An 11,841-nucleotide genomic window follows, 5' to 3' on the forward strand; every position below is an offset into this window, starting at 1 on the left:
GGGGCCTTGCATTCTTTCAGTAGGAAATATGAACCACAGGGTGCAGCTAAGAGACAATGTGATGGGGGAGGCAGCGAGAAGACCATGAATCCTCCCCCCACCTAAATAAAGTGGCTCATGATGCAACTACACAATATCATAAACCTCCAGATCAACAACTTGTCCATGAACATAAGAAGAGCCCTGCTGGATCAGACTAGTGGTCCAGTTTCACAGAGGGGCCCACCACTTGCCCCGGAAGGCCAACAAAGAGGCATAGAGGTCAAAGTCTTCCCCTGATATTGCCACCTATCGGAGGGGGCGGGGACACAAGGGATTTGGCATCGCTCTGATGTGAGGCCTCACTTCCACTGTACAACTGGAAATGACATCATCACATCAGGCCAATGCGCTAGAGTTTAATGACAGAGTCTGGGATAAACCCCAGTGCATTGCACCAATTTAACAATGTCGTTTTCGGCTCATAAATTATAATTGAGACCCTTATTAATGTATTTTAAAAATTGCATCCCTTTCTGTCTGTGCCGAAGGTTCTGTGACATCTTACCCAGACCACCCTCACATAAACAACAGGCTGTTGTAACACAGTTACGAGCAATATTGCTTCTTTAAAGAACCAAAGAATCACATTGAACAAAACCACCCCAAAACTGGACTGCAATATTTTCACCTCACCCCTAACACTAGAAGAAGTTGCTCTTTAATATCCCAAATCTCCTACACTCCAGCCTCTCTTGGGAGGAAGAGGCAGCTCTAGAGATCTGTGCAGGCTCAGGGACCTCGCTAGGGTAGCCAATTCCAGGTTGGGGAAATCCTGGAGAGTTGAGGGTAGACCTTGCTCTTGCTACAGGAAAAAGAGGGACTCTCTGTCTCCTGCATAATCTCAGAGTTGAGTCCCAGCCTTTGCTGGCTCATTATCTCTTTGTTTGTTTCTTTGTTTTATACCCCACCCACCCCACCAGGGCAGGCTTAGGGCAGTTAACAAGGCCATCGGCATTATAAAACAGTAAAACAGTAAAAACAATTTAACAATTGAAAATCATCAGACCATTTAAAACCGCAATACTTATAAGATAGCAGAAACTGTCTTATCATCCACCACAGGGAAATCAGCAGCTGGTACCTGGCCCCTTTCGGCTTGGTTCTTTAATATGGGCACAGATGTTAAGCCGGTGGCCAAGAGTAGATTGTAGAGCATAGTATTGGTGTAGCCGGTTTGGTGTAGCGGTTAAGTGCATGGACTCTAATCTGGGAGAACCGGAGGATTCCCCACTCCTCCACTTGCACCTGGCTGGATGACCTTGGGCAAGCCGTAGTTCTGATAAGAGCTGTTCTTGAAAAAGAGCAGTTTCTGTCAAGAGCTCTCTCAGCCCCACCTACCTCACAGGGTGTCTGTTGTGGGGAGGGGAAGGGAAAGGAGTTTGTAAGCCGCTCTGAGACACCTTTGGGTAGTGAAGGGCGGGATATAAATCCAATCTCTTCTTCTTCTTCTTCTTCTTCTTCTTTTTCTAGTATTCGGCTAGCTGGTAGGCCGTTTGATGTGGCATCTCACTCAAACGCTTGGTGGGAGAGCTCCATCTTACAGGCCTTGCAGAATTGTTAAAAATCCCGCAGGGCCCTGAGGTCCCTGTGGAGCTCATTCCACCAAAGCGAAGCCGCCACAGAAAAGGCTCAAGCCCTGGTTGTGGCCAGCCTGTGCTTTAGCCTAAAGAGTGGCTGGCTCCTACGCTTCAGTCTTCTAGGCCCTGCCTGTCGCAGAGATCTCCAGTCTCCCATTTCGGCTCCTGCCTTGACCCTGGCATCCTGCCCTGCTGGTTTCTTGCCTACCTGCTTGCCTATGAATCTTCAGCCTCGCTGCCAGCTAGAAAGTCACTATTTGGTGAGATTTTTTAAAAAGAATGCTGTTTGTTTGTTTGTTTATTGTATTTATACCCCGCTCTCCCCGCGAACGGGCTCAGGGCGGCTCACATAAGGCACTGAGTGCAATCAACATACAAAATATATAATACAATTTACAAAGTTAAAACAGATTAAAATCAGTACAATGGATGCACATATAAACTTCTCACTTGTTGCGTAGCAGGCAGGAAGGCCGGGTGCTGAAAAGATGTTACCCGACCACCCTAACGGTCTCTCTCTGTAAAAGGGCAGTGGTACAACTGGCCGTGGCGGCTCCTACTCATAAGACTGGCGGAAGAGCTCCGTCTTGCAGGCCCTGCGGAACTGTACAAGGTTCCGCAGGGCCCTGATCTCTTCCGGGAGCTCATTCCACCAGGTAGGAGCCGCCACTGAGAAAGACCTGGCCCTTGTTGCCGCAAGCTTGGCCTCCTTAGGGCCCGGGGTCACCAGCCGGTGTTGTGACCCCGACCGAAGTGCTCTTTGGGGAATATATGGGGAAATGCGGTCCCTCAGGTAAGTCGGACCCTGGCCAGATAGGGCTTTAAAGGTAAGCACCAGCACTTTGAAGTGAATCCGGTATGTTATTGGCAGCCAGTGCAGCGCTTTCAGCACAGGTTGGATGTGCTCCCGACTCGGGACACCCACCAACAACCTGGCCGCAGCATTCTGCACCAGCTGTAACTTCCGGATTAGTGACAAAGGCAGCCCCATGTAGAGAGCATTACAGTAGTCTAGCCTCGAGGTGACCGTCGCATGGATCACTGTAGCTAGGTCACTGTGGTCAAGGAAAGGAACCAACTGCCGTATCAGCCGCAGATGATAAAAGGCCGATTTGGCAGTGGCCGCCACCTGGGCCTCCATCGTTAAGGTAGGGTCCAGGAGCACTCCCAAACTCCTAACCTCCGAAGCTGGCACCAAAGGTCCCCGCCGAAGGTCGGGAGAGGGAGCCCTAACCCCGATCCAGTCCGACTCAAGCACAGAACCTCCGTCTTCACCGGGTTTCTACACGCACATGCGTTGACATGCTCTAACTGCCCTTTCTGTGACCATCTGCCCAGATGAAGCAAATATAGATCAAGGAGTCTTGAAGAGCAGCTCTTCCGTAACAAAGATAGCCTGTTTTGCTGGAACATTTAAAGATTATATTAAGCATTCTATTTTTAAAAACAGTTCATGATTCTTGCCACCTGCTTCAGAATCCAGCGCTAAACAGAAAAAAAAAGTACAAGGGCTACATGCAGTAAGCAGGTAAATAGCCTTTAGCAATTTAAAATAATGAGGGAGCACTCAGGGTTGGAGATGGGGGATCTCATGCTTGTACAAGGGTATCCCCATTTTCATCTGGAAGGCGTTAAAAAAAGTATGGGGGTGGTATAGTTTTACCAATCCCCAGGAATTATAACTGACTATAGAGAGTAGATCCCCTGGAGGAAATTCCAACTTCAGAGGGTAGACTCTATGGTATACCATAGAGAAACTGAAGTCCCAAAGTGACATCACATCCTTGCTGAGTTCCCTCCCCTCCCCAAACTCCACTTTCCCCAGGCATTGCCCTCAAATGTCTAGAAATTTGCCAAGCTTGAGGTGTTTAGGGAGTCGCTGCCTGTCCACTTTGGCCTAGAAGGATCCCCTATGAGGCCACTTGAAATGTTTAGCAGCTTTTGGCAGAAGGCTTTCCTACTGAAAATCACCACCTTAATAAGGAACGTTGTGGGAAGGATCACTGAACGCATTGCCACAACCAAACAAACGCAGATGTTATAATGCCATACTGCCCTCTACTGAACCTGAAGATATCCAAGTCATTTTCTGAACTCTTACTGGTGCAAATCTCCTCCAGTTCCATGGACCAACAGACACAAGAGGTAAAGCTGTCCTTAGAATGTACCACTGTAAGTTGCAGGCAGGCGATCACATATCTGAATTCTCTCTGACTTTAATCAGTCAGATGATATAAAAGAAGCAGGGAGAAGTATAGGGCCCAGCTGTCTCCCCAACATGCTGCTTTTCCATTCAAACCTAGTTGTTCCTCTGAGCCTGGTGTTCCCTACAGCCTGAAGTGGTACAGTCTAGGAAGATCTTTTCACCACTTGGATTTGTTGAATATATAAACTGGCCTGTTATAATAAGCTGCCTTTTTTGCTTTGGATGCGGAGGAGAATGCTTATTCACGCTGACAAAAGTTCTCTCTTTATATTCAAAGTGGATAGAAGGAATAGACCCGGGGTGGGTTGTCACATCGAGTTCTGCTCCTGATCTACGCAGGGCCACGTGAACCTATGCAAAGTTTATGTGAACATGCAGCTCTTTGTACCTGTGATTTTCTCTCTGCACTCCAGGCATCTGCTTTTTCACTCAGGTGAAATGTCTGTTCAACTTTTCATGCCAATGAACACACAGATCAGAAGGGAGGCTTGTCGTTGCACACACACACACACCCTGAGATGCACACACAAGAGGTCATGAAACACCCTGCCCCAGTTTAAATGACTGAAGACTATCAAAATAATAACTGGGTTGTAAAAAAAACTCACTTTAGGTTAGGATTGCCAGTCAGTGCCTTACAATCAGCAGGAGGGTTGGGGGGGGCACATCTGAAGTTCTTACCATAGAGTTTATGGTGATTCCTAGATCTACCCTTTGTCACTTCCAGGTAACTCTAGGAACCACTAGGAACTCTGTGGTAAGAACTTCCTGTAGACATGACAGTATTTTTCTTTTTTATTTTTCTCCCTCTGCCACTTCCAGTGGTAAGCAACAGGATGGGTACAAGGACTCCCCCACCCCCAGCAGGGACATCCCAGCAGCCCTATTTTAGGCATCCCCAAAAGACCTGAACTCACTTCCTGTGTGGGTCGGGGTTTTTTAAAAACATCTCCACATCAGCAAGAGGTAGTGGTGAAGCTGGGCGTGGAGCTGGGAGGCCCAAGTTCGAATCTTCGCTCTGCCATGGCAGCTCACTGGGTGAGCTTGGGCCAGTCACATTCTCTCATCCTTACCAACCTCACAGGATAGTTGTTGTGAGAACAAAATGGAGGAAGGGAAGGCAATATTGTAAGGCTTTCCATCAGTAAGAAAAGCCAGGTATAAATATCGAAATAGTAAATACATAAATATTGCAAACTGATTTTAAGAGGGACCCCCTCAGTTAAACTGAAACTGTGCTTTTCCCACAGGGAGCTGAAAAAGCAGGAACTCCGCCAAGCCTCTCCCCCAACACGCATTTCCCCTAATTTCCTTCTCCACCTTTTTCAGAGCTGTGCATTCCATGAAGCGAGCCCCAAAGCCCGACTCTTCGACAGATCTGTTCTGCATAGAGCACTGGTATACCCTTGGATGATTTCTCTCTTGCTTGCAGTCTACACTAAGCCATATACCTGCCTGGGTAAGAGTAAACAGCCATTTAAACATTTAGCAAATGTCAGCTCTAATCAAAGGCACAGAGCTCAGAAAACAGTGAACACCGGCAACAGCTATTAACAGTCTTTTTATAGCAGTCTTCCAGCACAGAACGATCCCTTTTGCTTTATTGTCACTTGCTGGCCTCAGGTATTTTCTTGCCTTGAAGCAAAACAAAATTGCACAAACACACATCGCTGTGGACCGGACGCAGAGGTCGGAAAGCATTCCCCGCTCTCAAATTCAGCCTCCACAGAGGACTCTCCCAACTGCTTCCTGGGTAACAAGTCCTATTGTGAATCATGTCACGAGTGGCAGGAGCCCAGAAAGGACCTTTCAAGGCACATGAGAAGCAGAGAGGGTTTGCCAGTGCCTGCCTCTGCACAGCCTTCCTTGGTGGTCTCCCTTCCAAGTACTGACCCTGCTTATCTTCTGAGATCCAACGGGATTGGGCCATACCATGCCGCCTTCCACCCCTATTATAAATTAGCACCTTTGTAATTCCTCTCTAGTACCTAAACTGCACAAGCACGTGGATCTGTGGACTTCAGCTTCATAGACTTTGCTAGGATTTCTCCTGCTACACCTGAAGACTGAAAGGCATCTGGGGTCTCAAATTATGGTAATAGTGGTCCAGGTAATTTGTGCCTCCATGGTAATGGGAAAATAGCAAAAAGTCTCAGCTAAGCAACAGTGCCACCACAGCCAGAATGTGGTACTACACCTTACTGCCTCTTAGGAACCAGCTGGCACAAAGTGTTTATGGAAGGGCCACTGAGGTTGCAGCTAGATGTAGTGATTAAGATCAGGAAGATGCAAGTGCAAAATTCCCTCTCCGCCATGAAAGTTGGATGGGTGACCTTAGGATGGTCATAAACTCTCAGCCTAGCCCACCTCATGTGGTTGTTTTGAGGATAAAATGGTGAGGGGAATAAGACAAGCCACAAGGGGGAGAAAAACAAGGCATAAATGAAATAACTACATTTCCAGGGACAGAGGTCATTCCGGGGTCCCAGGGAGCCAAGGTGCCACAGGGGTGTAATCAAGCATTTTACATGTACTCTTCTGAATGCATGGAAGGCACAAATCTGGTAAGGGGGAGGCAGAGGGAATCTGGAAACTGAGGTGGCTCTTGACACCCCTGGCCAGTAGGGTCCTAGGTGGCCTTCCCAAGTGGCTGTCTTTGACCTGCCTCCTTAGTCCGAGGTCAAGCACCACTGCAAGCTTAGCTTCCTGTAGGACCATCCACTGCTCTCCAGGCCATCAGTCCTGAAAATATCCAAGCAGCTTCTGCCCTGCTAATTGTCCTGGGGGACTAGGCTTCCCAAGTCCCCCCGGGGGGCGGGGAAACCCATACCCCAGAGGTCCATTCCCCACCGGCGGCGGATCAGGCCCCGGGGGGAACCCCACCCCAACGTGCGCGTCACCCGGAAGTGACGCAACCATGCCGGGCACGCTGGGGGTGGGGCCACGGTCATCCAAGGGAAAACTCTATGGTTTTCCCTTGGATGGTCGTGGCCCTGCCCCCAGCGTGCCCGGCGGCGTCACGTCACTTCCGGGTAACGTGCGTGCGGTGTGTGTGCGCGTGCGCTCCAGCCACAGCGCAGGAGTCCCCCGTTAAGTAGATATTTCAACTTGGCAACCCTATGGGGTACAATTAGCTACAGTGGAGAAGCCTGCAGCACCTTACTTGCTAATATTGTGGGGGGGAGACTTCATAAGGTCAGAAACTGTTTCAGTGTATGGACAAAAGGAACTTCCTGCTTCCTCTTTTACTAGAGCTCTGCACCAAGCAACTTCCACAGCAGTCGTGTTCACAGTTTACAATGAATAGTGTTGCCAGCTCTGGGCTGGGAAATTCCTGGAGATCTGGGGGTGGAGCCTGGGGAGGGGAGGGGCCTCTGTGGGGTATAATGCCATACAGTCCACCTTCCAAAGCAGCCCTTTTATCCAGAGGAACTGATCTCTGGCCCGTATAAACCAGTAGTAATTCTGGGAGATCTCCAGCCACCGACTGGAGGCTGGCCACCCTCATGTATGTACAATCTGTGCACAGTGCACAAGGGCAGACTGGGAAGAAGAAAAAACAGCCACGCCCCCAACCCACCTTGGCTCCACCCTCTCAAAGGAGAGAGGGCGAGTTTGCCCAGCAACCTCTGCACCAAAATTCTGGGTCTCTCTCCCCAGGAAGACTAATCTGTGCCCTTCTGTTGCTATCTTCTGCAAGAAGAATTATTGTTTGTTTTGTTTGTCGTTTCCTCAGTGATCCCTCCTTCCTGCCCAATGTTTTAACTGTTGTTTTTATGGGCCTTGTGTATGTTTTAGCTCTGGTTTTAATAGTTTTAATGATGTGTTTTGTTGGTTTCGCTGGTTTTTAAGATGTGATCTTATTGTGTCTATTTTTAATCTACCATGGTGGTCTTTATGAGGGCAAAAAGGAGGGATGTTGGTTTTGTAAACTAAAATAAAATAACACTTCTAGTAGAAGAAAAGCAAGTATGAATTTATGGGCAAACAATAACTGAAGCACAGGGGCAGAGAAAGATACCTTCATATTCATGGGTCTCCCACTTTCCAGAGTCGTCGTTCTACTCTAGTTTTGGCTCATTCTAAACACCTCTATCTACTAATGCAAGTCTATGGTCTACAGTCATATGAGCAACTCTCACTAAATAACAGAAGTGGAAGAAAAGAATTATGGGAGGTGACCCATGCAAACATGGTACACTTTCGAGTGTCTGTCTCACTCTTCTGCACCTTTGAGAATAAAATATAGAAGCAAAGGTGCCCTCAGGCAACTTAACTTGCATGGCTTACATTTTCCCAAGTAAACTACAGCTTCTCTGTGACCTTGGCGACATCTTTTCAGCTGGATGAACTTCTCTCCATCATTTTGTCTACCTTGCCCTGGGCGAGGACATCTTGCTTTTTCTTAAATAACTGGCTTCTGTGCCAACTTCTTCTACTTGGATTCATGTTCTGTCCTTAACCCAGGCAATTCCATCTTGGATTTCTATGTGCCTTACATAAACATAAAGCAAGGGGTGCTACCCTTTTTCAAGAAGATGCCAAAAGCTTTGGTGGACACGGGACAAGGAGGGGCCATGGCTTAATAGCAGGACATCTTCTTGGCATGCAGAAGGTCCGAGGTTCAACCTCAGCATCTCCAGTTGAAAGGATCAGATGGCAAGTGATGCGAAAGACCTCTACTGGAGAGTTACTGCCAATCTAAGGAGATAATAGTGACTTTGATGGACCAATGGTCTGATCTGCGATAAGGCAGTTTGCAGTTTTCATGGCAGATTGTGCTGAACTGGGCCTTCAGTTTTATGAACAAGCACTGATGTGCGCTGGAGACAAAATGCATTAAGAGATTTCACTGCCAAAACCCTGGGAAGGGAATCAAATCCTCAAGAATGACAATGCTCACAGTTCATCCCTCTAGAGTAAAAAGAGACAAACCACTCATGGGCAGTTCGGCCAAATAAACAGGGTCATATTGTCTCCATCCAAAAATGTTCAGCCATGAGCATGATACAGTCCTGTGGGTGGAGAGGAAAGATGCATATCCTCCGAACCTTTGACAAATGGAAACAGGAGGGACAGGCTTGGAGCATCCTTAGTTTAATTCCAAGGATCACCATTCAAGCCGTCCATCACTACTGTATGCATGTGCCATCAAGTCACAGCTATCTTATGGTGACCCCAGCAAGAAGCTTTCAAGGCAAATGAGAAGCAACGGTTGTTTGCCATGGCCTTCCTCTGCAGAGTCTTCCTTGGTGGTCCCCCATCCAGGTACTGACCCTGATTAGCTTTCACGATCTGATGAGATTGGGCTGTACCATGCATAGCATTCCACATTCCCATCCACCATTACTACACATAGCTAAAAGCTCTACTCTGTGTATCCCTGTTCAAAAACCAAGGGATTGACAGCTCTTTGAGTTACAAACCTATTCGAAAAAACACATGATTGCTTTGCAATGCACAATTAATTGATCAAAATGCACAATTAATTATCAGCAACTCAATATGGGACACCACTGGCTATGTACTACGTCATCCAAAATGGTTGTGCATAAGCATTTATACATACATATGCTAGAGACAAGGTGCAAGCATTTCTCATTCAAGAAGTTTAACTTCTAGAAATCCCAGGAAGGAGGTTTGAATCCTCAAGAATGACGAGGCTATCACCCTGACTTGGATAGCCCAGGCAAGCCCGATCTCATCATATCTCGGAAGCTAAGCAGGGCCGACCCTGGCAAGTATTTGGGTGGGAGACCTCCAGAGAATACCAGGGCCAGGAGGCTAGAGGCAGGCTATCTAGCCACTTCTCTGAATGTTATCCGTGCCCAGTAGGGGTTGCCAGAGATTGCCATGACTTCCAAGCACACACACACACACAAATGCAAAAATACCAAAAAAGAAGAAGAAGAAGGACAAGACTATCAGCCTTTCCCCAAAGGGCAAAAACAGGGAGAAAATTGGACACTGGACTGGTTCCGACAAAATATTTCTGCATGCACAGCGGTCCTTGTGCAAACAGAGATGCTAAAATTAATCCAACTGCAATTTCCAGCAAGACTCACTCTTTTCCATGTGTGGAAGATATAGTGCAGGGTATTTATGCTGATACAGTTTCAAAAACAAATGGAACAAAACCATGAGAATCTTCTGTTGTACAATCCATTGCTTCACATGCATCTTGTTATTGCCTTTAAAATTATGTCACAGTTCTGTATCGCTGCAGCCATCGCGCGACTGCTTGCACAAGTGGAACTTTAATAAGTACATTTTCCTTTCCGCTCACATTTCGCTGAATCCAATTCTAATGATATGTCCCAGAGATCAGTGCCTGTATCCCATGGTAAGCAGAGATAGTTGGAGGGAGTTGCCTGCTCTGTCAAATGGAAATTCAGATTTCTAGATTCAGGTTGGAATCACTGAGCAAATAGAGAGACAACGTCTTTTTCCCCCCCCCCTTCAAAAAGACACAAACAAGCGTCTTTTCAGAGTTTTGTTATGATAGCTCTGGGGAGAAGAAAGCGTGGAAGTCAATTAGCTAATTGGTGAAGTGAGATCACAATATGCTAAACTGCTGAGTTAGTTCTAGAGAGTGGCAACTTGAACTGTTCCCCCCCCCCGAAGTGCCTTAAACGTCATGCCATATGGTCGCCAACCTCCACGTGGAGGTGGAATTACACCTGATTTCCATGTGATACAGATCACTTTCCATTAGGGTTGCCAACCTCCAGGTGGTGGCTGGAGATCTCTTGGGATTACAACTGATCTCCAGCCAACAGAGATCAGTTCACCTGGAGGAAATGGCTGCTTTGGAAGGTGGACTCTATGGCATTAGATCTCGCTTAAGTCCCTCCTCTCCTCTCCCCGAACCCTGCCTTCCTCAGACTCCACCCCCAAAATCTCCAAGTTATTTCCCAACCAGGAGCTGGCAGCCCTTGTTCCCCTGGAGGAAATGGCAGCTTTGGAGGGCAGACTCTGTGCTGTACAAAAGTCCTTGGGGAACAGTAGTCATAGAGTGACTGAGCACTCTCCATGCCCCGGGCGCTCCACCCAAATCTCCAGGGATTTCCCAAACTGGAAGTGGCAACTCTAGCAACAGAGGGTTAAGTGAGGGAGTGGAAGGAGAAAGTATTATTAATGAGTTCCTCTTGCATAGGTCCAACTTCCAAGGCCTTTGCCTGATGAATGGGCCACCTTCTCTTCTTCCTAGCCTTTGTCTCTTGGTCCAGGGTCCCACTTCCTGCTCCTTACACTTATTCTTACATTTGTATCCCGCCCTCCCCGAAGGCTCAGGGTGGCTAACAAGGGCATAAATGCCTAATAAAACAATAAAAACAATATAAAAATACAATACAATATACAACATACTCCACTACTCACTCCAGTTCATAAATCAAGATGGTATTCTGCAGCTGTATATCAATCCAATGACCAGATATATGTCCCCGCAGCCCTATCATGTGAAGCTGCCTTATACAGAATCAGACCACTGGTGTATCAAAGTCAGTATTGTCTGCTCAGACTGCAATTGCTCTCCAGTATCTCAGGCAGAGGTCTTTCACATCACCTACAGTCCAGTCATTTTTAACTGGAGATGCCAGGGATTGAACCTGGGACCTTCTGCATGTCAAGCAGATGCTCTACCACCAAGCCACGGCCCCTCCTGACTCTCCTTGACTCTGCTCTCCATGTTGCGTGTTTTGTTAGCTACTTCTGATCTCATCCTTAGGCTTCTCTTCAGAACGTGCCAGCCCGTTAGGTCACCCGGTTTCATATTTTCACCTACTTGCAGCAAATCAAGCCACTTCTCTGCCATCCTCCAGGCGAGGCATGGAGATCTCCGGGGATTACAACTGATCTGTAGATGGCAGGGCTCTACTGGTAGCAGGAGCTCCTTTGCATATTAGGCCACACACCCCTAGTGTAGCCAATCCTCCAAGAGCTTACAGAGCTCTTCTTACTGGGGCTACTGTAAGCTCTTGGAGGATTGGCTACACTAGGGGTGTGTGGCCTAAT

At 47.5% G+C, this 11,841-nt stretch overlaps 1 non-coding gene across 1 annotated transcript; it reads right to left on the bottom strand.

Moving 5' to 3' along the window:
• Positions 1–11,414: 11,414 nt before the first annotated feature.
• TRNAV-GAC lies at positions 11,415–11,486 on the bottom strand. The gene has a single exon. It is a non-coding gene; the product is annotated as a tRNA-Val (tRNA).
• Positions 11,487–11,841: the final 355 nt, after the last annotated feature.

Source organism: Gekko japonicus, unplaced genomic scaffold (assembly GCF_001447785.1).
Source record: "Gekko japonicus isolate JY-2015 unplaced genomic scaffold, Gekko_japonicus_V1.1 scaffold951, whole genome shotgun sequence".
Lineage (NCBI taxonomy): Eukaryota > Metazoa > Chordata > Lepidosauria > Squamata > Gekkonidae > Gekko > Gekko japonicus.